This window comes from Caloenas nicobarica, chromosome 1 (genome assembly GCF_036013445.1).
Source record: "Caloenas nicobarica isolate bCalNic1 chromosome 1, bCalNic1.hap1, whole genome shotgun sequence".
NCBI lineage: Eukaryota > Metazoa > Chordata > Aves > Columbiformes > Columbidae > Caloenas > Caloenas nicobarica.
The window spans coordinates 121,559,314-121,582,354 of NC_088245.1; positions in this window are offsets into that span (position 1 = coordinate 121,559,314).

The window sequence follows — 23,041 nt, forward strand, 5'->3', positions numbered from 1 at the left end:
CTGGGTGTAGATGTGAAGTCATTTAGAGTTTGGTTTTTTTTCTGAATAAAATTGGATGTATTTCACCAAATAAAATTCACTATGGATAACCACACTGAAGACCTACAAGCTATTTGAACCCAACAATAATGTAAATAACTAAGTTAATTCTGTAGCAGCCTTCTCAGTGGGTTTGCATTGATGTTTGAGGCATTTCCCTTCTGTTCGTTTTTCCTCATTCTTTCTTTAAAGGATTGTTTATTTAAAAGCTCCTCCTGTACATATATTTGTGGGTGGGGTTTGGTTTTTTGGTTTTGTTTGTTTGTTTGTTTGTTTTGTTTTTCTGGAATACAAAAGCTAGAGCTCTATTACAATTTCAGCTAGCTTCTCTTTTCAAGTACATGTCTTGGTGTTACAAAGCAACCACACTCCCTGGAGATCCTTTATTGTAATTGCGTAAAACATTATTAAGTGTGGGAAAAATCTTGATCTCTTCTTGTTGTTGCATTTCTTTGTGGAGGGGTGTCTTGTTCTCTGTTTTTTTTTCCCCCCCCCAGAGACAATTGATTTATGAGAGAGGCCTCAGCCAGCTATTCTCATTAACTCACTGTACTTTTATGCTTCAATACAAAATACAATCAGTGTTTAAAAATCTCTCGTGGGTTCCCCACCCACCGATACTCCCTGTGCTGGGGACTTTTGCTTGTGCCTCCTCTTCTTTCCTCAAGAAGTTTGCCTCCAGGCTCGCTGCTGGCCGGGGCTTGATCCCCCCTGGCTTTGGTTGAGACTCGCTTGGCTTCACTCGCCCGTCTATGCTGACGTTGTTTTTCCCTTCCTTGTCTTGTTTCCTGCACTTCTAAGTCTCCAATTGTTTGTTTTCTTTATTTGATTTTCCTTTTCTCTTTTTATGCTTCCGTAAACATATTTCTGACTATTGGAGAGAGTCAAAATGCTGTGCTATCATTTTTCTGGCACAAGTTTTTTTCTGCCAGAGGTCATGGCCTTTTGACTCTATGGGTTGAATAACAAAAAAAGAAAAATGAGATATGAGAGAAATTAATGTGTTGAACTGGGGCTAGGGAGTTGCTTTTCCTCTACTGATGGGTTGCCTGGTGTGAATGCAGCTGCACATATAATGGACTAGGTACTACCGAATGTCCACAGACTATAAAATGCTGTTTAGATACATTAATGTGGAAGAAAGAATTAGCAAGGGCAGTCTCACTGGCTGACCAGCATACAGTGACAATGTTCAGTTCTCTTCTCTTTACAAGAATGTTTTAGAAATGAGGCTGCAACTGCTCATTTGAGAGGGAATATATGACCACTCACGCCTCTTAAAAAAACCCCAAACATTGTAGTGATCATAGGACAGTATTTTCAACTGGTGATACTAGAGACTCCATATGACCATCTCACGTGCAAGATAAAAGGCCAAAGCTGATGTCATCACACTACAGCGTTGCAAGTTGTCAGAGCTTAAATTAGGTCTGAACTTGGCTCCACGAGACAAAGGGATATAAACTGTGATATCTTTATCAAAACATGCGTAGATGCAGAGAGATGGGTAAGCAGAAGAGCTCATACACAGATTCTAGTTCACTGAGGTCTGGGTCTCTCTTCATTCCTGGGAGAGACTGGGTAGAGAATGCCTGCAACTGGCAGAGGGGCTGATGCAGTTTTAAAGCATGCTTCCAGCTGCAAAACAGCTGTCAGCTCAGCTGGGCTGTTCCACAGCTCCTACAGAACGAGGCAAAAGTGATGCAGCTTGGGGACCACTGACTTGGTAGGTGACCATGTCTGCCATGTGCTTACGGCGCTGTTTGCGCACAAGCCATCCCAGCCACGGCACTGCTGTATGGCAGGGTGGCAGCTGATTTAGATTTGTTCTGGCATGTACTGGCAGTGTGGGAACTACACTTGCTTTGAACGAAAGTCTTCACTCTTTCTCTGTCCCTGCCAGTGCAGGGACACCTATGCCAAAGGGTGTGTAAGTATGTGTGTGAGTAAAAGCCCAGGTCAGCATTACTCTCCCAATTTTCCTGATTAACAAGGCAGACTGGAAGACCCTGACTGCCCTCTGAGTGGGGACGCTGAGCACAAGGATGAGCTTGCCCACCCTGTGAATTTCATCAGCCCATCCCTTTCTTTCGGTCATGCACTTTGTTTCTACAATGAGCATCCTTACCAATCTCAGTTTTCATATGTGACCACTAAAAGCAGGACAACCAGCTGGCTCAATGCCCCTTAACACTCACCAGTCTGGTCCCTGTTGTCTTTCTGTTCTCACTGCCTGGTGCCCACCAGGGCAAACCATCCTTGCAGGGCTGGATCCTCGTTGTTCTTGTACCCTGGACAACTTCTGTTTTTGTTAAAACCCAGTTAAATGCTCATTTAATCTTTTTGCCATCTCCTTTTCTTTCAAATTTCCATGGGTTTTGCAAATTCTGTATTTAAGGAGCAGGGAATGTACCCAGGAAAAAAACTTCACGCTTCTTTGTGCTGAACCTCCAAAGTCCCTTATAGACACTTGATATAATAGTTCTGACAGATGGTAGGATGAATTCATACAGATTCAATGTTTATATATGTGTGCTGCTTTAAAAATACGCACTAAACGTCTAAAAGGCCTGTGAAGCTTGAATTTTCATTCTTATAAATGTTATCTAAGATATTTAAGAAGATGGAGTGACTCAGAGTGAAATTCAAACAAGCTGTAATTTTCAAGTGTAACCACTGACTTTACAAGCTCCACTTCCATTTCTCCAAGCTCAGCACAGAAGACCTGTTTTTTTCTTTTCTGAACTACTGATGAAAAATAGCAAACAAACATGATTTCTGTTTCATGGGAAATCTTGTGAAAGTTTTGGTTTAATTTAATTTTATTCCTACTTCCCAGAAACTGGAAATTTACTTTTTAAAAGTACTGAAACACAATGTTTACTAGTGAAATAAATAGCAGCAGCTGGGAGGCCAAGGACAGTGCCAATTTCACAAGTAGCTGCCAGGATGACGGGGAGCTGTAGCTCTGGAGCAAACCTGTCGCCAGTACTTGCAGGGTGATGGGCTGTCAGAGCGGATGCTGGCTTCAGCTCAGCATGATGCAGCAGGGAGCCTGGGAGCTCTCGATGCCCCAGATTTATCTTGAAAGTCAGGATTTCTGGGTTCTGTAGGAGAAAAAAAATCAAGCCCTAAATAGATCTGGATCTCTCTAGGGTTGGGAGTTTGGTGTGTGATGGGAGAAAGTGTGGGAGTTGTGGTGTCTCTGATTGCCCCTGTGCATGGAAGTCTGGATCCTGGTCCCTGCAGGGCTGCCCAGTTTTAAGGGAGCTGGATGAGTCACAAATCTGGCTGTGGGATCACCATCTCCAGCCTTGGCCACCCCACACTTCCAGGTTGCATTTCTGCAAGGGGAAAGATCCTGTGGGGACTCATCAGTGAGTGTCTCGCATCTGAGCTACATCCAATGACACTCCTTGGGTCCTCAAGGCCTTGATTTGTTGTTGTCTGTTGCCTGTTGTACCCAAGGCAGCTCTGTTTTTAATCACGTGGCAGGTTGCAGGAACAATTTTTTATCAAAATCAGCACAGTTCGGCTCATGACATTGTACAAATAAAGCTCAGTGAAGCCTATGGCAAATTTCTATCTCATTTTTGTCTCTTGCCTTGCTTTTAATTATAAATTTTTGAGAGAGGAGGGGAGGTTCCCCTCCCAATCAGTGCATTTATTTCAGCTTCAAAAAAGCGTTTCGACGTCCTAACTGCTTGTGTCAATCAGTCTCTCTCCATGGGGACTTGGAACGATCAAGAGCAAATGCCTTTTTACAAAAACTCTGAGCTAAAATCTCATGGCATTTTGGCAGAATTGTGTTACCCTCTGTAATCTAACATTATTGCAAGCTTTTACCCACTCAAATTCAACTTGTTCAAGCTAAAGACACATTTCCCCTTGGACTGGCTTATTAATTTTTTTTCCAGGCTGTCTTTCATGTTGTTACGTTATTCAAGTTTGCTTCCAGTTTTTTGAGGGATATTAATAAGAAGACTGATAGCCAAAAAACACACCCTTGGCATGGCCTATTTCTATGAAAAGGTGTGATTTGAATAATATTTTGTTATGAATCCTTTCCACTTGCCTGGTGGTTCAAGGTTTAGCAATGACAAGACTAACCTGCTTGAAGTCTCGGTTCTTGCTCTTGTATCTTAGAGCTAATACGTGATAGCTTTTGACTATATTTCCCTTGTTCATGCAAATGCCTCACACAAAGATGAGCCAGATAAACAGAAGTGTCCCCTACACAGATGCCAAATATTGAAAATTGGTTCGGCAGCAATGAGAAAACCTTTTTGGCTTTATAGGGACACTTTCTTAAAGCATTTGAGAGATTACACTCATGTCAGAGGGCTGTAACAGCAATATATCACTTCCTGCTAAGGGCTGGTTAACACAGACTGAGTTTCCATTATTTACATGAATTTACATAATTTGCAGACCAAGAATCATTTGATGCAATGAGGAATGATTAAAACTAGGCAAGCCAAAGCAAAATTGCAATTCAGTTCATGGCCATTCCTGAGCAGACGGGGTAAAATTTATTGTATTTTAAATAGTTGCTTCAGACTATTCACAAATCTCTTGTCAACGTGTGCTATGTTTCCTATTTGCCCTTGGTATCTAGCATTCCAGACAGATCTGTCCCAGTGCAGACAACAACGTTGCTTATTGCCCTTTTTAATTAAGCGGATGGTGCAACTATGTGTTGGTGAATTTTCTCTTTAAAGGTACTGTGGCAAGGTTTGACTTCTGAGGTGGAATGCAGTCCTGCTTTGCTTCTGTCCCACTCAGAGCAGGTTAATTCTCCAGAGGCCTCTCCGCTTAGATCTCCCCTCATTACCAAAACCCTGCCTCTGGTGTGAAGTGATGGATGCCTGGAAATGAACTGTGCAGGGATTTATTCCGGGAGAGGAGATAAAAATAATTTGGCATGTTTCTCTTTGTCATGAAACACTGAACATTTATGTGAATTATGAGCAGCCAATACGTCTTGTTCTCAAGAGAATCAGGTAGGAAAAGAGTTTATAGCTGGTGAGATAAGCCTTGCCCAGAAGTTGTTGTTGACTTACGCATCTAGAAATAACCCAGAGTTTTCAAAGGCTAAGGGGCTGTCCAGTGATTTAGGAAAAAAAAAATAATTGCTAGGACATTAAATCCAAACGAAACAAGCTGGTGCTTTTTCAGCACAGCTAGGTTGTGAAGCAAAGAGAAAGGAACAGGAAAGGCCATTATAAAATAGTGCCATTGGAATTAAATAGATAACTTGTGAGGAGGGGAATTTTCTCAGATAGGATTTGGCTGCGTGCCTGCTCTAGTTAAGCACTTTCTGATGGTAAGGTGACAGCAGAGAAAAACTGGGACTTTCACAGAAAGTTTATCTCTAGTCATTCCAGTCTTATTCTCTAATTGGCTTGGATTCTGGACTATTAGAAGAGCTGACAGATGCTGCAGGACCAAAAGTATTAATAACTAGCATAGTTAATGGTATGAATAGCCTTATTACATGAGGGATGAATCCTCCTTTATTTCACGGGAATGTAAAGGGACTTTGCCATAGGCATTAATTGCATTTAATTCCATGTTAAGGCCCATTCATCCTAACATCTTGGATAACAGCCCAAGAGTTAATGTGATTCTCTCTGGAAGAGTTTCTTCTGATTAAGTACAAACTGAAAACACTTTTGGAACATAGCTTTAAGGATTTTTTTTAATGTAATATTAAAATGATCTGCTTTTGTGAGTGTAGAAGTTGGCTAGCCAAACCAGGTAGGAGTGCAGATGGGTGCAATATTTTTATTTTGTGCCTCAGGTGATACCATATGCCAAACCTTAGGAGATGCTCAGTTGCCAACAAGGTACAAATAGAGATTTACAAAAGGTGAAACCAAAGGCTGCCTCCTTGCTGTGTTTTCACACAGCATGCCCCAGTGAAATGTCAGTCTCTCCTGAGAGAAATGGCAGATTCTTAGTTCAGAAATTCTAGTTTCACTTTTTGTCACAACGTTTTCTCTTGAATTACGTTCTCCGTGCTCAAGATAACTGTGACCAAGATGCTCAGTTCTAGTAGACAGGGGAAATGGGCGATATTTTTGAAGGTGGGTAACGTCACTCAATACCAGTGTTTGAGAAGAGCCCAGAAGGCTGAGGATTCAGAAGGAGCTTAAGGACCTTCATTGTCTTTTCAAAGCACATCTCCTATCAACTAGTAGTCGCGCAATTATCTATCGTAAGATATTCACCTCTGATATCAAGCCCATAGGCAGGGTATATTGTGCCATATCCCAGAGTAGTCTCTGACCTGTTAGTATGGAAACGCTACCAGAAATCAGAGGGGGTCAGATGGTCTCTTTTGGGGCCAGCATGCTTATTCAGCTTTCCCATAAGAGAAGCCACAGAGCTATTTCCATAACACCTCCATCTTGCCAGCATTCACCTGCCTTGTCCTTTGGTGGGGGTTTTGTTGTAGCTGTTTCCCATGGCTGTGGTGATGATGGCAGGGCTTGGCAAAGCAGTTAGCCTACAATTTAGTGCACCTTGACCAGCCACATGTGCCCTTCAAAAACAAAACCAAACTTGTGAACAGCTTCAGCCCCCTCAACCCGCTCCCTCTGCATTTTTTTGCAATGATTTCACATGTCTCAATTTTGGTCCTCAGCTGGTGTAAACCAGTGTGGCTCCACCAAAACCACTAGCACTCCACTGATTTCCATGAGCTGTGGATCTGCGTGGCTTTGACAGCAATACTGGAGTGCTACAGACATTATGCACCAAACAGGGCGATTTAAAAGGCTGTTACATCACTGGCCACTTTTCCCTATTGATCCCAAACCTAGTGTATGTGGATCCTAATTTCTGCTCCTACTTGCTTTGGAGTGTCGCTTAAATAGAGAGCCCTATTACCATCAGGAGAGGATGCCGATGCCTGTTGTAGTTGAGTTTCTGACATGGCAACCTACGGCTGGCAGGGAGTGAGACTTCCATTTTGGGAAGAACTTGTTTCCATTTGCTTTTTTTGGTGAAAATATAAATACAACTCACCTTCAGAAAATAAAACCTGAAAAAACTGTGCTGCAAGCCCTTAAGTCAGGCAGGGAGTCAGAGGTTTCCAGTGAGGATCCCCTGTGCCCCCTTTGTTTATTTATTTTTTACTTTTTTTGCCAAATTAGTTAGTTTCCTTCAGTTCACTTTTTAATAGGTGCCTTTATTATTATTATTGTTATTATTATTATTATTAATTTAAATTAACCTAACCAAAGAAACCAACACATTCTCATTTTCATCTTTCCAGGACAGAGGAAGAAGTGCCAAAATACCAAAAATGCAAGGCTCATACAGTTTATTAAACACGAAGCAATCTCATCCTAGCCTCTTTTTCATAACATCAACTTTCTGTGTTTCTTCTTCAAATTAACAAGTCTAATTTTCAGATAGTTTTGGGCTACATTAAATCATTAATTAATCTGAGGAAATAATTAGTTTTTGTGGCACACTCATTTTCCTCTCCCTCTTCAATATGGACTCAATTCACTCGAATTTTGATATTATACCTCCACAGTTTATTGACAGGTTATCTTTGGACCAACCTAGAATGGAAATAGAACAAATAAGTTGTAAGTTAAAGAACTTCATGCTAAATTATTCTAGAAAGTGTTGAATAGTGCAACAGAAGTGGTGTTATTTGCTAAAATATGACTTAAGAAAACTTGGGCAAATGTCAGGCTGACTAGACGATTAGAGGGACCCAAGCTTTCATAACTTTCTTGGCAATATCACAATTATTAATTAGGAAGGATATGCTATTCACAGCGATATAATCCTGCGACTGGAGATAAAATATTTCCATGGTTAGTGATTTGAAAGCTGTGTGCAGGAAACCATATTAGGTGGTTGGACCAGTGCCACCAGGATGCAGCAATGTTGCGGTTTAGGGCTGCCCGGTGCCAGTGACCAGAAGGACGCTGATGCTGAGCGCTCCTGTATGCAATTTGGCGGTGGTGGGGGACAGAATTGATAAATGTCAGCTGCCATGCTAAGCGCCACCACCCACTGGGAGGGTGAGCTGCTTGTTGACCTTCTGCAGGTAACTTGGGCCAGCTGAAGTTGTGACACGCCATAGTCTCTTCCCTGCAGTATAGTGCTGCACCAGGCAATTGCAGTTAGTTAGAGGAAAAGAATATCCTCCATGAATTATTTTTGTGATATTTTGGTGCTACTCTCAGAACAAACCAGTCCATAGCTGTGTGGCTTTGCTGGACAATTTGTTTCCAGAAAAGATGGAAGAATAATTGTGGTCACCCACAGAACCATTAGATGGTACATTTAATGCTCTTGCTGCTCATTGTGGGTGTTTTCTTTGTTCAGCTCACCATAATTTAACAATTATTCATTCCAGCCATTTAAACGTTGCCCAGACAATGGGCTTTCTGGTGGTATGAGCAATTACTGCATCTTCCCAGGCCCCACAACACGCGGTGACTGGGGACCTCCCCAGGACTTCTGGCAGGAATTGATTTGAGGCGAAATGGTGGTTCTCTAGGCTGATGTTGTTGCTTGATCCCTGTGATCTGTGGTATGAGTGACTGGCTCGTCTCCTGTTACCTATTTATAACCTGTATTACTCCTGAGCTTCAAGATGCAAACCTAGATAGAAAGACGAAGACTTCAACCCTGCAGCTCCCCACCTGGAGCAGAGATTAAATGCCATGGGAAGCACAGGGAGACCGAATGGCTTGCTGTAGGGTGGCAGCCTCACCAGAACCTGCAGGTGAGCTGGTGCCCACTCTGGAAAATACCTTTTCCCCTGAACCTGGGTGAACACACAGCTGAAGCACATCTTTCAGCTGCCGACTGGCTGCACAGTCCCCCTTGGACGGGGACCTCTCTGTTCCCAGCAAAGCCAGCAGGTCCTCTCCATAGTGATGGGAGCAGAGACATCTCGGGTCTTCATTGCAGTCCTCAGAGCTTTATGAACACGTGTTATTTGTTCCCTGAACTTAGGGTATCTCCCATGTTAGAGCGTGCCAAAATGCTTCCCAGCCTCTTTTAGAAAGTAAAAGAAATAAAAGGAGAAAGAAAAAAAAAGAAAACAAATCAAATCAAAATGTCCTGCTCTGGTTGAGGGTGCTGGTGTTCTGGCACAGCAGTGCAAGAGGAAATGTTAATAATGCCTGAGGGTGGTACCCAAACAAGTAGTGCTGGGAGGTGCACAGGCAGAACAGACTAGCCCCACAGCAAGGTTTGGGCTGCCTAAGTACGGCTGGAGGTTACATCTACAGCAGCAAACACAAATGGACCACTGCTTGTTTTCCAGTGCTGAGGGCAAGACTTCTGCTTGTGCAGCTTAATTCTGTTTGCTGCACCCCTGCAAAGCAAGGTTGCCTCGTTTCTGCTGCATCCTGGGAGAGTCCCTGGCCAGTGCTCTTCCCATCAGCAGGGGCTGGCTCAGGCCACAGCTGGCCAGGGCATGGGCAACCAACAGTGAACACAAGGAGAGAACCCCATGGGCAGTGCTGTGGGCCAGGTCTTCTTGGGCAGGAGCAGTCCCTGATTCCTGAGTCACTTGTCACTGCTGATGGGGAAAAAAAGTGTCCAAGCAAAGTGCCCTCACTGGTGGTCTCTGTGTCACCTGCATTTGACTTTAAAGTCCTGGAAAATGAGGGAACAACACTGTGGCTCTCACTTGTGTTTGTTTCTTTTATACCTGACCAGGTTGCTGCTTTACATTAGGTGCTTTTTAGACTAAGTAGAATAATTTCAGATTTTCTTTTGGAGGCAGTGGCCCTCACCCTGGCCACAGGCTGTCATGCTCACCCCACACCCTCTCTTCCATCTGCCTGGCCTTGTTGGGCTTTTTGTGTGCAAAACAAGAGGCTTGGCCTTCAGAGATACCTCACAACAGCAATGTAATTCAGTTAACAGCAGTGGCTGTAAAATGCTCTGATAAAGCAGAGCAGATGTTAAAGTGCAAACACTGTTTCTGGATATGCGTGTACAACCTTCCCCAAAGTGGCCTTGCAGGGCAGAACTGGTATCGATTCAGTGACATTGTACTGACTGTAGAAACTCTCCTGTAAACAGATAGCTGGGAAATGCCACCAGCTCTTTGTAACTTGAATGCTTTTCATCAGCATCTCCTGCTGGATATGCCCTTTCATTTGTACATAAATTGCCTCCAAAAATAATCTGGCATGACCACAATGGCCACTTTTTCCAGTCTCCAAACTTCAAGAAAAAAAACGCTATGCTGGGGCGCAACAATGCGTTATGCACAAATTTGTATAATGCATATTCTCAGCTTGGCGCAAAGAGTGACCTTCTTCCATGGGGTTAAGCCACAGCAAACAGAACGTGTGATGAATGGCTAGGGGATATTGTTAGCATGTGTGCCTGGCACATGGGAAAGAAAAGATGAAATACCTGACTTGTATTTTCCAGTTATTTTCATCCTACATCAAAACAAACTTTTCCTTATGTAAACGGAGATAATTAGTTAATCCATATACTGCCAGTATCTACATTGCTACAAAACCAAACACTGCCCTGCATTCAGGATATTTTTCCTGCAACAGAAACAACAGAAGTGATATATTTGAGTCTCGTGAAATGGACTGTAACATTTGGCAATGTGTGCAGGTCTTGGAATACATGTTTTACTAAGACTAAACTGTGCTGAATCTCATCCTTTGAATTTCCCATCTCACACACACTCCAAAAAAATAAACAGCAGAGTGTTTATTGAGCAACTGTCTTTGCCCCTCAACTCAAAGGAGGCATTGTCCTGTCCACCTGCAGATCTTCTTAACTTTCCTCCTGCTTTCTCCTCTTTTGTAATGATTAAAGCTTTTGCACTTGAAAAGACAGAAAGGCATTTTTTGTTTTTGCATGTAATTTCAGATCTTCATATGTGGAGCTTCCAGTCAATACAGCTAAGATACAGAAGGCCTTCAATTTTAAAAATAAATAGGAGCCCCCTTTCTTTAATGCAACAGAGTAACCTCTGAAAAGCTGGAGGAAATCAGTCAGTGCCTCTACCCTACGGTGTCTAGTTCCTATGCAAATACATGATAGTTCATGGTAACATGGGGCTATATCACTTCTTGCCCACGCTACGTAGTTGTGCACACCTCCTGCCATTGTAACGCCTTGCTCATACACAAACCTTAATATCAGTATGCTCATCAAATCTGAGATGCAGCAATAATGTATGGTACACATATGGTTCTTGCTCCTTTGGTAAATTAACTGGGGAATTACTCAGCTCTACTTTAGTAGCTGTGATGGTTCAATACAACTCTTTCATTTAAACTCTCCTTCCTTTGTTGCTCTCTTTGTAGCAGAAACAGTGACTACTTTGAAAGGCTCAGAATTGGTCTGTTAAAGGAATGTCTTGCAGAAATGCAGGGCTCAAGTGAGCTCATTGCTGCTCTAACTTGATCTCAGGTTGCCACCAGCACTGAGGGATGCGGAGGGTTTGCCACTGGCCCGTGGGTGGTATGTAAGCCTAGCCAGGAAATCGTTGGGGTAATGCTAAATTCAGTGAGTCATATAAGCTACTTCTTAGGAAGACATGAAGTCTTTCAAGCATCTCTGGCTCATTAAAATCCAAACTGAGTTGGAAGGACCGAGATCTGACAGCTCAATGAGTCGTATGAACTCTTACGACATTTATTTTGATACTGTAAAAACTATGTCCAAAAAAGTGATGCTAAATTTCAATCTAGAGCTATTTGAGGATATTTGTCCTAATTTCATCTTGGTAACCACTGAAAAAAAAAAAAAAATGAAACTTGTCCTCCTGCCGTAGCACTGCCTGCATGTCCCTCTCTCGGCCAGCAGTCTGGACACAAACCACATATGTTAAGTCCTATCTACAGGACTGAAAAGTCTTCTCCTGTAACATTTTTTTATAGGTGTTAATGTTTCTGGATACACTTTAAAGGATACTTTACAGATGTGTACTGATAGTATGCAGCAGTAATGTATTGTAAACCAGGCACGCACTGCAAATTGCACAATACATCACTGCTATTACTAAGCCCTGATAAAATGACTGCTTCTGTGATAAATGTGTTCTAGCCCTTTCATATGTTACTTGAGTAAATGATAAAAGCTGCAGTTAAATTTTAATAGGGTATGTTTACAAAGGCATTTTTTAACTGATGCCAAAATATACAATCTGTAGTCTGTATTTTTATACACCCCAAGGTGGAGTCTAGGTTATTTTTATGGTAAACATATGGAAACTTGTTTTACTTACTATTTTTTTCCAAATAAACTTTTTTTTTTCATTAGACTGGGCCTTTTTGTTGATGTGTTCAGGCTGTTGGAAGAATTGGGAATGATGGATGTATCATGACTAGGTTTCTCCCCCTTTTTCAGGAAGATAAAGGGCTGGCATGCATTCATGGCTTCACTTCAGTTAAAACCAAACAAAGTGTACAAGAAAAATAAACAGAAAATTTAGGCATATGGCTAATGATCTGAATCTGACAAGGGTTTTTACGGAAAAGCTATTGTTACCTGCTGGAGAACTTCTGAATCTTTGTCTCAAACTGAAAATGTCTAGGAGCATTGTAATGGGGGAATATCATCTGTGATCTGCTACTCCTGTAGGTCTTTTTTTTGGTCCTTGTACGAAAGGATCCACAAAAACAGTCCACAAAAAAACCTTCTCCTGGGGTTTGATCTAATGCTTATTTCAGCTGAGGGAGGTCTTACTTTGACTTCAACAGACTGGATCGGGACTGAACTCATGCAAAAGCAAAAAGTTTGGAAAGTTTTTGGAGCTGTAGATGTGGGAAGAGCTGGAAATGGGAAGAAGTGTTGACTGAGAAGTGAATGGTCGTATTAGATGCTTTGGGTCTCACTCAAATCTCACTCAGCTGTCTCAGACCTCAGTGAGGCAGCAGCACCTGAAGTAGACACCTACATTAAGCGGTTTCTAACCCTGTCTCAGGATCTTGACAGTCCTTATATAGTGCTTGCAAACCTTTTGTTCTCTGCCTGATATTCAAACCAACCATATACACAGTTTATCGCAATAGTAGTAGTAGCAGCAGCAGTAGTAGTAATAATAATGACAGTAATAGTAATACTAATAGTTTGTAGGTGAGTGAATTAGTTCACAGTAGATACCGTTAAGTCAGAAAAAAAGTGTTGTCTGTCCTAAATACCATAAAATGTTACAGTTCAGTCCTGGCTAATAACTGTGGTGATGGATGTATGTTAATATGCAGGTACAAGCACTGGGATTTATTTATAGCTTGATTCCATGCCTTCTGTGGGTCACTTCTTTTGCACCAGCATGGGACATCTGTGCTGGGTTTTACAGCTGTGCTCTCCATTCCTTTCTTGTTTTGAGGGTCGGTCCCCTGAGCCAGCCCTATACCGTGACTTTGGAGAAGCAACCACAAGACCCTATGTATTTTCCTGTTTTTCCTGTTTGTGACAGCAGAGCCTGTTACGGAATGCAGTGGACCTCCAGACCCAGCTGCAGTCAAAAGGAGTCCAACCAGCTTGTGGGCACGTGCTTTCCTTCACACATGGGCACAGTCCCAGTGCAGGTAACACCACAGCTCATGCATACAATTAAACAAGTATGTTCATGCTCATAGGGCTGAGGCCAAAAATCAGATCATACTGGCTTAGCAAGAGGCAAATATGACCAGCGGTTTTACCAACCCTGTGACGTCACACTTGCTTGACCTACTGTGAGTAATGTAATTAAAACCTGGGATGAGCAAGACTTGAAAAATAGGATACAAGAAGAAAGAAATTAGAAGGTAAAGATGTGACAGAAAAGTTAGCATTGGAGGAAGGTTCAGTGTGAGTGAAGTCCAGAGACTTGGGGAGATGGTTGCAAACATCGAGAGTTGAGGAAAAGAGGGCTGAGTGAGTCAGATGGGTTTCATTTCCCTCAACACCAGCAGTCACTGAGCAAGCTGCTCATATCAAATTCTTCCTACAAAGACATCTGGTGAAATGGATATCTCTGGGGGCCTGGGCATTCTACCAGCCCTAGACCACTATCTGTTGATTTTAGGGAGGATCTGGGGGGCCTAGATGAGACTAGACCCTTCTTAGGTGATAAAATTATTTAGACAAGAGAAATTCCATACAAAATCACATAACGTGGCAGAGAAGCAGTGGCTGGGATGAGAGCTAAATCTAAAGTTGCTAGAGCTCCACAGGTCCCTCAAACCAAACTTGCTTGGGACTGGCCTACAGAGACGCAGAGGGAAAAGTAAAGGGGGAATGGAAAAGCCCATATTTGAGGTAGACAGCAGTTAGTTATGTTATGCTTGGGTTTGCTTTGTGCAGGGAGGAGGATGGTGGTCATCTGCTTGGTGGGAGCTGGTCTCCTGGAGAAGGAGGTTGCAACAGCAGCAAGTACAGGTGGTGGCCTTGAAGGAGGAGGTGGAGGGGAGGAAGTATCTTGCCTGGTTAAACTGTAGGGATGAGCAGGGAGTCAGGTGTGTATCTCTGTGGAAGGATAATCCAGTCTCGAGGGCTGGAGTGTTGATGATGGGGAGGCATCAGCCTAAGAGAATATGGGAGAACCAGGCAAGAGGGAAGATAGCACAAAGTCCCAGATGTGTGCTGAGGTGAGAGATGTTGAGCTGCAGGGAGACTGCTGGGGAAGGCTTATTCCTTCCCCAGGCAGGACAAGGATGCCTACACGTATCCCATAATAAAGGTCCTCTCCAGGAACTGGTGGTCTGGCAGCTCGTGCTCACTATCTACATCCCAGAAACCACCTGCTTCCTGAGGGCGCATGACAGGAATCCACTGAAAGGATTCACGAAAATTTTCAGGAGGTTAAAAAATTATCAGTTTGGGACCAAGAGTCTGGCATTGTTTGTTCTCCCCACAAGTGAAACAAAACTGTCCAAATGCTCTCCCTCCTCCTCATTGAGGGGAATGGACTGATGCACATGTTGCATCCTCCCTTTACCCGGGCCACCATCAGTTCAGTGTATTTCATGCTCGCTGGAACTGGGCTAGGACTCCCAAAGCTCCCTGTAGGGATGGATATCAGGGATGGAAGTGTGACTACTGGAGCCATTGGCAAGAAAGCAGGTCCAAAAAGGCAAGGGAAGCCCCCAGGCCCCTCCCTGCTGCCCCACCATCATTAACTTTGTGTGGGGACAGGATGGACCTGGCCAGAGAGGAGTTCTGCAGTTGTGAAGACAGTGGGGAAAGTGTGTAAAAGAAGATAAGGATTCAGGCACAAATCTCTGTTATTATCGCATCTATTGAATATGTGTCAGTATTTCAGAATATGCATTACATGGACAAAACCCACAGGTTTGTTATATGCACTTGTGAATTAACCTTTTTTATGAATGTATAAATAATGCTTTGATAACAAAGGACCAGTCTGAAGTTGTGGAAACCATAACTGAACCCATGGAGATGCTACAACTTCAGAGGATTGTATTCCTAGGAATACCAGCCTCTTCATTCACCCTGACAAACTGTAGCATCGAGTCCTGGAAGAACTGAGCTGAGGAGAGCTACTTGTTCTGGTATCTTGGTGAACATATAAACAAAGCAATCTTGTCCAGCAGAGACTGAAAGCCACAGGCCGAGAGTCATTCTGAGTGAGCTCGGCGTAACTCTGGGATGCCTCTCTCTGCAAAGATGATATCACATGAGTGGGATGGTTTGATGCAACTCCCACTGGTTAGTTCTTCATTAGCAACCATTACACACCTGATAAAAACATCTTATACTGCCTGTAGCAGGATGTCCCTTGAGTGTCACTGAACAAGGCAGGTTACATGGACACCCCTGTGTAGTGGAAGTTTTGTAAGCACGTGCTCTGGAAAAATGTTGCAATCTCTGTCCATCCATTACTTGTAGGCAGCACTGATGGGATGTCAAATGTGATGAAGTCACAGTACCGCTCAGTATGTTGAAATGGCTGTTGTGATGAGCAACAGAGTCTTTAGTTTGCTATGTAAATGTAAGCATAGTTGTTAGATCTGGGGAGGGGAGTTATGGACAAACCGAAGGTATGTGCATGGTGTTGGGAAGATGTTTGCCCTGGAAATAAAAGTAATGTGGAATGCAAGCAGCTGTAGGAGATAGTCCCTTCTTGTCATTTTATCAGCCTCCAGGGGCCCAAGTGAAGGCCCAGGATACCCTTGTGCTAGTGGCAGGGCAAACACGGATGAGGATGGGCTAGCTGTTGTAAGTTTTCCCAGCTAGTGTGGAAGATATTTGTACCTGGTGGCTGGTGCCTGAACTCAGATGACCTGGCCAGAAAGAAAAGACTTAAAGCAAAAGAATTTGTGTTAAATATGATCTATATTCCCTTTTCTGAGTTAACGAGTGGGCCTTGTGTTATTTTTAACACTAGTGACACTGAATTATGAAGATCCACCACTGTAACTTGTAAAATGTACTCATGGCACACCAGGATCCTAACCACTGGTGAAGTCCCCAAAATGCAAACTGTGTTAAACATTGTGGGCACAGACTCCTGGCAGGTGTCAGTCTTTCAATGGACAGATTATACATCAGAACAGCGCAGTGAAGACAACAAATCAAGCCACTGCTCTGCAGTACGGTACTTCCAGGACTAGATATTATTGTTTGTTGAAGCAGCAGTCCCAGGGATGCGACCTGAAATTACAGAGTGGCCATTGACTTAGTCAAGCTCAGGACTGAACTTTACATATTCCTTCATTCCCAAGTGTTGCAGTATGCGTGTGGCGGCTTCAGTTAAAAATTGTTTTCACAGGTGCCAGCCACTCATACTTCTTGCTCTGGATGGAGGATCTCAGGTTAGTCTTTAGCATCTTGGTTGGGATGCCGGGTTCAACATAAACTCTTGCAACTTCTCTTGGATCTTGCAAAAGTTTATTTCTATTTTTTTTTTCTTTCCCCTGTAGTGCTCAACTACCAGTTAGAGGAAGAAATTTCATGTGTCTGTGGGAGCTGGGGGTGGGTTATATATACAGTAAAGTTTCTGGTCTTCATGAGATCAGAGAAAAATGGGAAGTGCACACCCAGAAAAACAGAAAAACAGAAGGACAATAAAAGGAACATTATGTTAACGTGAAAATTAAAAGGTTCTTGAAAGGAAAAATGTTTTGATTTTGGAGCTTTCCAGCACATGTTTTTTTTGTAAGCTTGCAACTGAACATAATCGTCTTGTCTAACGTAAAATTGAGTGATATAGGCCTTTTCCAGTTGTTTTTCCTTCCGAGTGACGAGAAGCAGTTTCCAGTAAATGAACAGTAATCAACTGCTGAATCATTGCTGTTGAGCAGAGGTTTCAAAACCTGAGCCAGATAATTGTGTGAGTGCTGTTGGCATCATATTCCTCTTTGATTGACAGAGCCAACCTTGGGCTCACCTTACCCGGGCATGTGGTGTCCTTGGCTTCAAGATTGCTCTGGCGAGTGAAGGCTGCCAGAGCCAGCTCCAGGAGGTGAGGAATGAGGGACCTGTAGGTGTTTGTCAGCCTGTTTGGTAAGGCAGTTTAGCTAATGTTCCCCCTCACTTGGCAGCCTTTCCTTCCATATGCCAAAAATATTTAGTCTAAAAAGGGGTGAACTTTAGGCTGGGTTTGGTGCCTGCTGGCTCTGCAGTCAAAAAAAACCAGACCTTGATTTCAGTTGTGCATTCCTAAAATTTGCAAATATGTGACTAACAGAGAAATAATAAAACCTAACACAAAAACATGTGCATTCAAGCCTTTTCCTTTAGGCTCACTTGTTTTTGGATGAAAGAGAGGATTCATCGCGCCTGACGCTCAACATTTACAGAGTAATTGTGTCCAGCTCAACTTCTCACCCAGGCTCACTTTACAGGCAATGAACGGAGAAAATGTCCTCCAAGAGTAAGATTTACTCCATCCTGTTGCGAGGCCTAAAACAGAGTTGAGTGAGCTGCAGAGGGGCTTTATCTCTACACTGCCTCACACCTGGTGGGCATCTAAAGTCTGGAGGGAGGAATCCCCCCATCAGCCACTGGGAAACAAGTCTGGAGGCATCTTCCCTCCCACCTAGCCTGGGTGGGAGGTGTGGAAGCCACAAGCTGGTGTGTGGTGTCCCTCTGAAGACCAAGGGAGTGACAGCAGAGGCTCCTGCGCTGTATGCAGAGGACCTGTGCGGGCCTTGCTTTGCCGTTGTCACCTGTGTGCGTGCCCGGCATCGTCCGCTGGCCAGCACTGTCACGCACCGTGCAGGCTGCTTGCTCAGCACCTGCTCAGTCATGGATTTCGGCTTTCCAACAGGTGTGAAATGGCCTTGTGCTGCCAACAAGTTGTTCGTGCCGGCCTGCAGTGAGCAGGGATTGATGCTGTGTGTTCGGCGTTGATGGACTGGTCACACAACTTGTACCAGCAGTGGTAAGAAATGCCTGGGAAGAGGCATCAGAAAGCATTTACTAATGCTCTCTTGCCAGGCTTAGCTGGAATGTTTTGCTAAATCCAGGATCTAATTCTTTCTGTTAAAAGATAATTTTACTATAGCAACGCTGAAATGCATTCTTATGGGGATCTCTTTTCCAGCATCATCAGTGGGGAGAACACTGTGCCTGCTGTAAGAAGACCAGATATTCCGGGTTTTATTTGTCTTCAAGTGCTGCAGTATGGAGGTCAGAAATGTGACTCAGGAAAGGAATTTTCCCTTAGAAAGTCTCCTTAAGTGGAATACCAAGATGTATTTGTTTATTCATTACAATGACTTGGTACCTTTACTCTACCTCATTTAAAAGTTAGTTTGAATAAGTTGTTATCCACCCACAGGACCAGCATGATTGGTTTAGATACAAATTGTAGCATGCTGCACATACCTGTGACTAAGCAGCAGCTGGTTTTCATAACTAATTTTTCTGCGTATCTCCTTTAGAAGGCCAAATGAAAAGAAAGAGAATTGATAAAAGTGAGACGGACACTTTGCCACTTCAAATACTCGGGATTCCTTGAAGTTTTGCCAGAAGAACTGTAGGAGCATAAAAATAAAGAAGTGACAATAACCCAAGTTTAAAATAGTAAGACAGAATAGGGATTTCCAGTTGTGGTAGCAAGCAAGAACGAAATAATAATAGTTCTAATATAACACTATCGACAGATAGACCTAAAAAGGCAGGAAATGTGGAAAAAATATTGATGTGAATTAGGGTGTCTACAAAACTTATGGCCTAAGCAGAAATGCTGGGGAAAGAAACGCTTATGATACAAGGCATGAGAGAAGCACAATAAAGTGGCTTTGGCTACAGGGCGATGGGTCGGTCAGCATGGGGGTTGTGCAAGACGTTAAATGTATAACAGATGGCAGTGATATGAGAAACACACCAGTACCAGATCTTGCTGCTGTGGGTGATGGAGGGAGGAGCTCAACTGAGTGTGTCCTCTCCTGTCAGAAGTCGAGATTTTGATAACTTTTCCCTGGAAAATATTTTTGTGTTGTGAATCATGGTTTTTTTCAAGCTCATCTGTTTGACATATAGGAGAAGTGGGCAAACTTCGTATTGCCAAATTAGAAACTTCATTACTCTTCACAGCTTTGTATGGCAGAAGTGAGGCATAGATTAATGAATGAAGACATTTCTTCTGGCTGGCAAAAATTCAGTGAGATTTACATGCCAGAACAACATCTCTAGACTTTTAATAGATATTAGAAAGGTTGAAATCGTTTACTGAGAAAAAACCCCACCGAAAAAGCCCAAAACAACAAAAAAACCCAGGGATTGGCAATATTGTGGTAGAGGTTAGTGAGATGACAGCTGTGCTGATGCTGATGTCTTCTGTACATGGGAGGTGATGTCATTAGGAAAAGGAGGTGAAGCTGTCAGACTACAGGAAGAATAGGTGATGGAGATAAGCGAGAATTTAAAGCATGCGCTGGAAAGGACCTCTGCCTTTGGTAATGAGTCACGAACTGAACATGTGTGTTTAGACAGACATGACACCATGTCCACTGAGAGGGAAAAATACATATCTGTGAGGGGTGTTGTATGCAATTTCCATGAATTGCAGTAGCAGCCTTACTCATGAACATCATTGACAGGGATGAATAAAGCACTCTTAATGAGCAAAAAAGCCAGCAAGCAGTTCACCGCGCCCTCAGAGGCATGTGGCTGCCTTGCTTCACAGGGGAGGAGCGTCCTGGGATTGCAGTTTCCATTTCAGTGGCACGAGATCCACACTAAGTGGGAAAGGATTGTGGGTTTGGCGTGAAAGAACATGTCATAATGTGGCAAGAAAGGCAGCTGAGTGTCCCTGGAGGAGTGTGTGTGGACCTCTCTTGCTGCAGCAGAGAGGCAGTGAGCACTTGGGGGGTCTGGCATGCAGGGACATGTGATCATGTAGGCTGGAAGGGACCTCTGGGGTCCTCTGGTCAACCTCCCCCAGCCACTACTCAGAGCAGGGCCCTGTAGTGTAATGTGAGGGTTGGATAACATGCAGACACTCCTTGCAGTCGCATTAGGGCTAAACCCTGTAATGTTGTCTGTATTTGGCTGACAGTTTCGCACTGCTGTTTAGGAAACCTGAAATCCAGGTGGGGAGCTCCTCAGCAGTACCCGTGGGTCATAGGATATCCCCTCCCAAAATGCTCCACCCTGTCCTCAGTCAACAGTGCTGGTTGCCCACCTCCTGCCACCACCGCTAGCAGATTTGAGATCAGCACTCGCCTCTGGCTGGTTCACCCAGGACTGTCCCTGATGATGGCCCTGTTGCCTGCCCTCCTCCATCTGTTCCTTTCATGGCTGTTGGCCTGTAGGAAGCGGCTGGGATCTTCCTACCCATTGTCTCAGCCTCATCTAAGGAGTAGGATCGGTGGGACAGGGTCTCCACGTACTGTTTGGTTCCATGATATTATGCTAGTCTCTCCATATAAGGTCCTCAACACCCACTGTGATAGTGGTGACACCAGCCACAGGGGCTGGTGCACATCGTCCTTCTCTGTTGGTCTAAGAAGGTCAGCACAGACATGCAAAATCCCCATCAACCAGTCCCAGAAAGCTGTGACAGCTTGAAATTCAGGAGAGCTGCAGTTTTTTTCATGCATTTTTGTTCCCTGATCCTTTGGGTGAGCCCAGGCCACATCATCTCTGCAAAATTGTCTTTTGCCTGTGCTCTCTTTTTGTTTTAAACAAATTCTTGTGTTCTTCTGCTTTCCCATAATTCTAGGACCCAGGGCTTTATGACAGGTATTGTGGGTCTGGGAACTCACGATAAGATCAAGCTGTAAAATATAATGGCAATTCCAGATAATTTTCCACTCTGAGCACTGTGGAGCCTTTTTAAAGTGGTGTTAAAACACAATCTCCCTTGTCACCACAGAAATCCAGATGTATTTCCCCACTCATCTGGCAAACACTGTTTACATCTTCCAGTGTTTCGAAAGGAATGACAATTAACACAGCTATTTATGTTCCTAAGTAAATTAAAAAAAGCTATGTCATAACATATTTGTTGTATCAGCATCATCTGCTCAGCCTGAATTTTTGAATAGCATTTGCTGGGAGTTTATTTTGAAAGATCTCCAAAAGATGCGGTGGTGCTGTCCAGCGGCACAGAAGACCTTTTTTCCCTGGTGCTATGGCAAAGGGCTGAGGCAACTCTTCTGCCCTCTTCTGCATTAAATCACCTTTATCTGATCTGCCCACACTTTCAAATGTCTCAAGTGCCTTTTCAGCCCTATCTGGATGGAGATGAACTGCTCCTGGGTGGAGTGCTGGTGAGAAGAACAAACTTCCTCCCCTCCATAGATGGCTGAAATATATAATCTTTGAAAATTAAAGGCTCTAATTACCTCTCAAGGAGATGCACACGCAGGAGCACTCCCCGCCATGACGCAGGGGTGGAGGAGAGTGGGTAGTGCCTTGGCAAGGACATCTCCTCCCTGGGCTGTGGTCTGGGTGCCTGCACAAGGGCCAAAACATAGGGAAAAGGAGGGAACTGTAGGGTTTCATAGGAAGACAGTGGAAGTCACCTGGAAAAGGCAATGTGGTTTCTCTTTGTAATTTTTTTCACCACATCGCCTTGCTAGAAAGCCACCAGGTTGTGGTGGTTGCAGTGTTAATGCTGGACCATCCAAGCCAATGTGAAAGGTACCAGTCTTCTGTTTTTCTTCATTTGCTCAGACAAAAAGGAGTCATCTAAAACCTTGAGGAGCAAATACTGATCTCTATCTTGGCAAGCCAGCTGAGAGATGACACCCCCACACTCGTTCTCACCTCCGCAGTTTCCTTAATGCCCTATTGGGCAAGGCGGTGGTGGGCCCCGTGCGACCAAGAGGGTCTTCTGGGGGCTTTTCCTCTCAGGTCCCCTCTTAAGTACCTGTATTTAGGAGGCAATGGAGGTTTTATTGGCTGATGTTTAATAGAAACTCTAATTTGTCATAATGTAGGATATGTTACCAAAGGTGAACAGTGCTTGCAAGCTCCCAGGATGGGCAAATTGTACTGAGCTTCCCGGGAAACCTGGCAGCCTTTGGACCTCCGTTGAACCTGAAGTACAACCCTGCACTTCGGGAAGGTGGACCCATGCAGGCTGAGGGTGCGTACACAAAATAGAATCCCAACAAACTGCAGCAGCACCCAGATAGCATTAAACCTAGCATGGCCTTTAAAAAAAAAAATAAAATAAAAAAAAAGAAGATAGAAAAAACCCACCCCACACAAAGTATAGCACACTCATGTCTCTGGGGCCTTGGCCAGGACCGTGGGCATGCTGATATGCTTATTCATTGAGCAGCTATTCCTCAAAAGTCACCCCCCGGCTGACTGACTCCAGCCCACCCACTTGCCCCACCACAGACCAGCTCCCCAGCACGCCAGCAATCTTCTGATCCAGCTTTTTACCTTCTCCATCTAAAAATCACCACTGACAGTGACCTGAAGGCACTGGTTTGCTTTGAGTTCAGTGCCTGAGTGCACACGCTTGAGGAAAAGAAAGGGATTTCTGCTCAGAGAAATTAGCGGAGGGGAAAAACATCACCCTGCGAAACAAGGCTGAAACAGAAGCATCATCCTGTGGGTTATAACT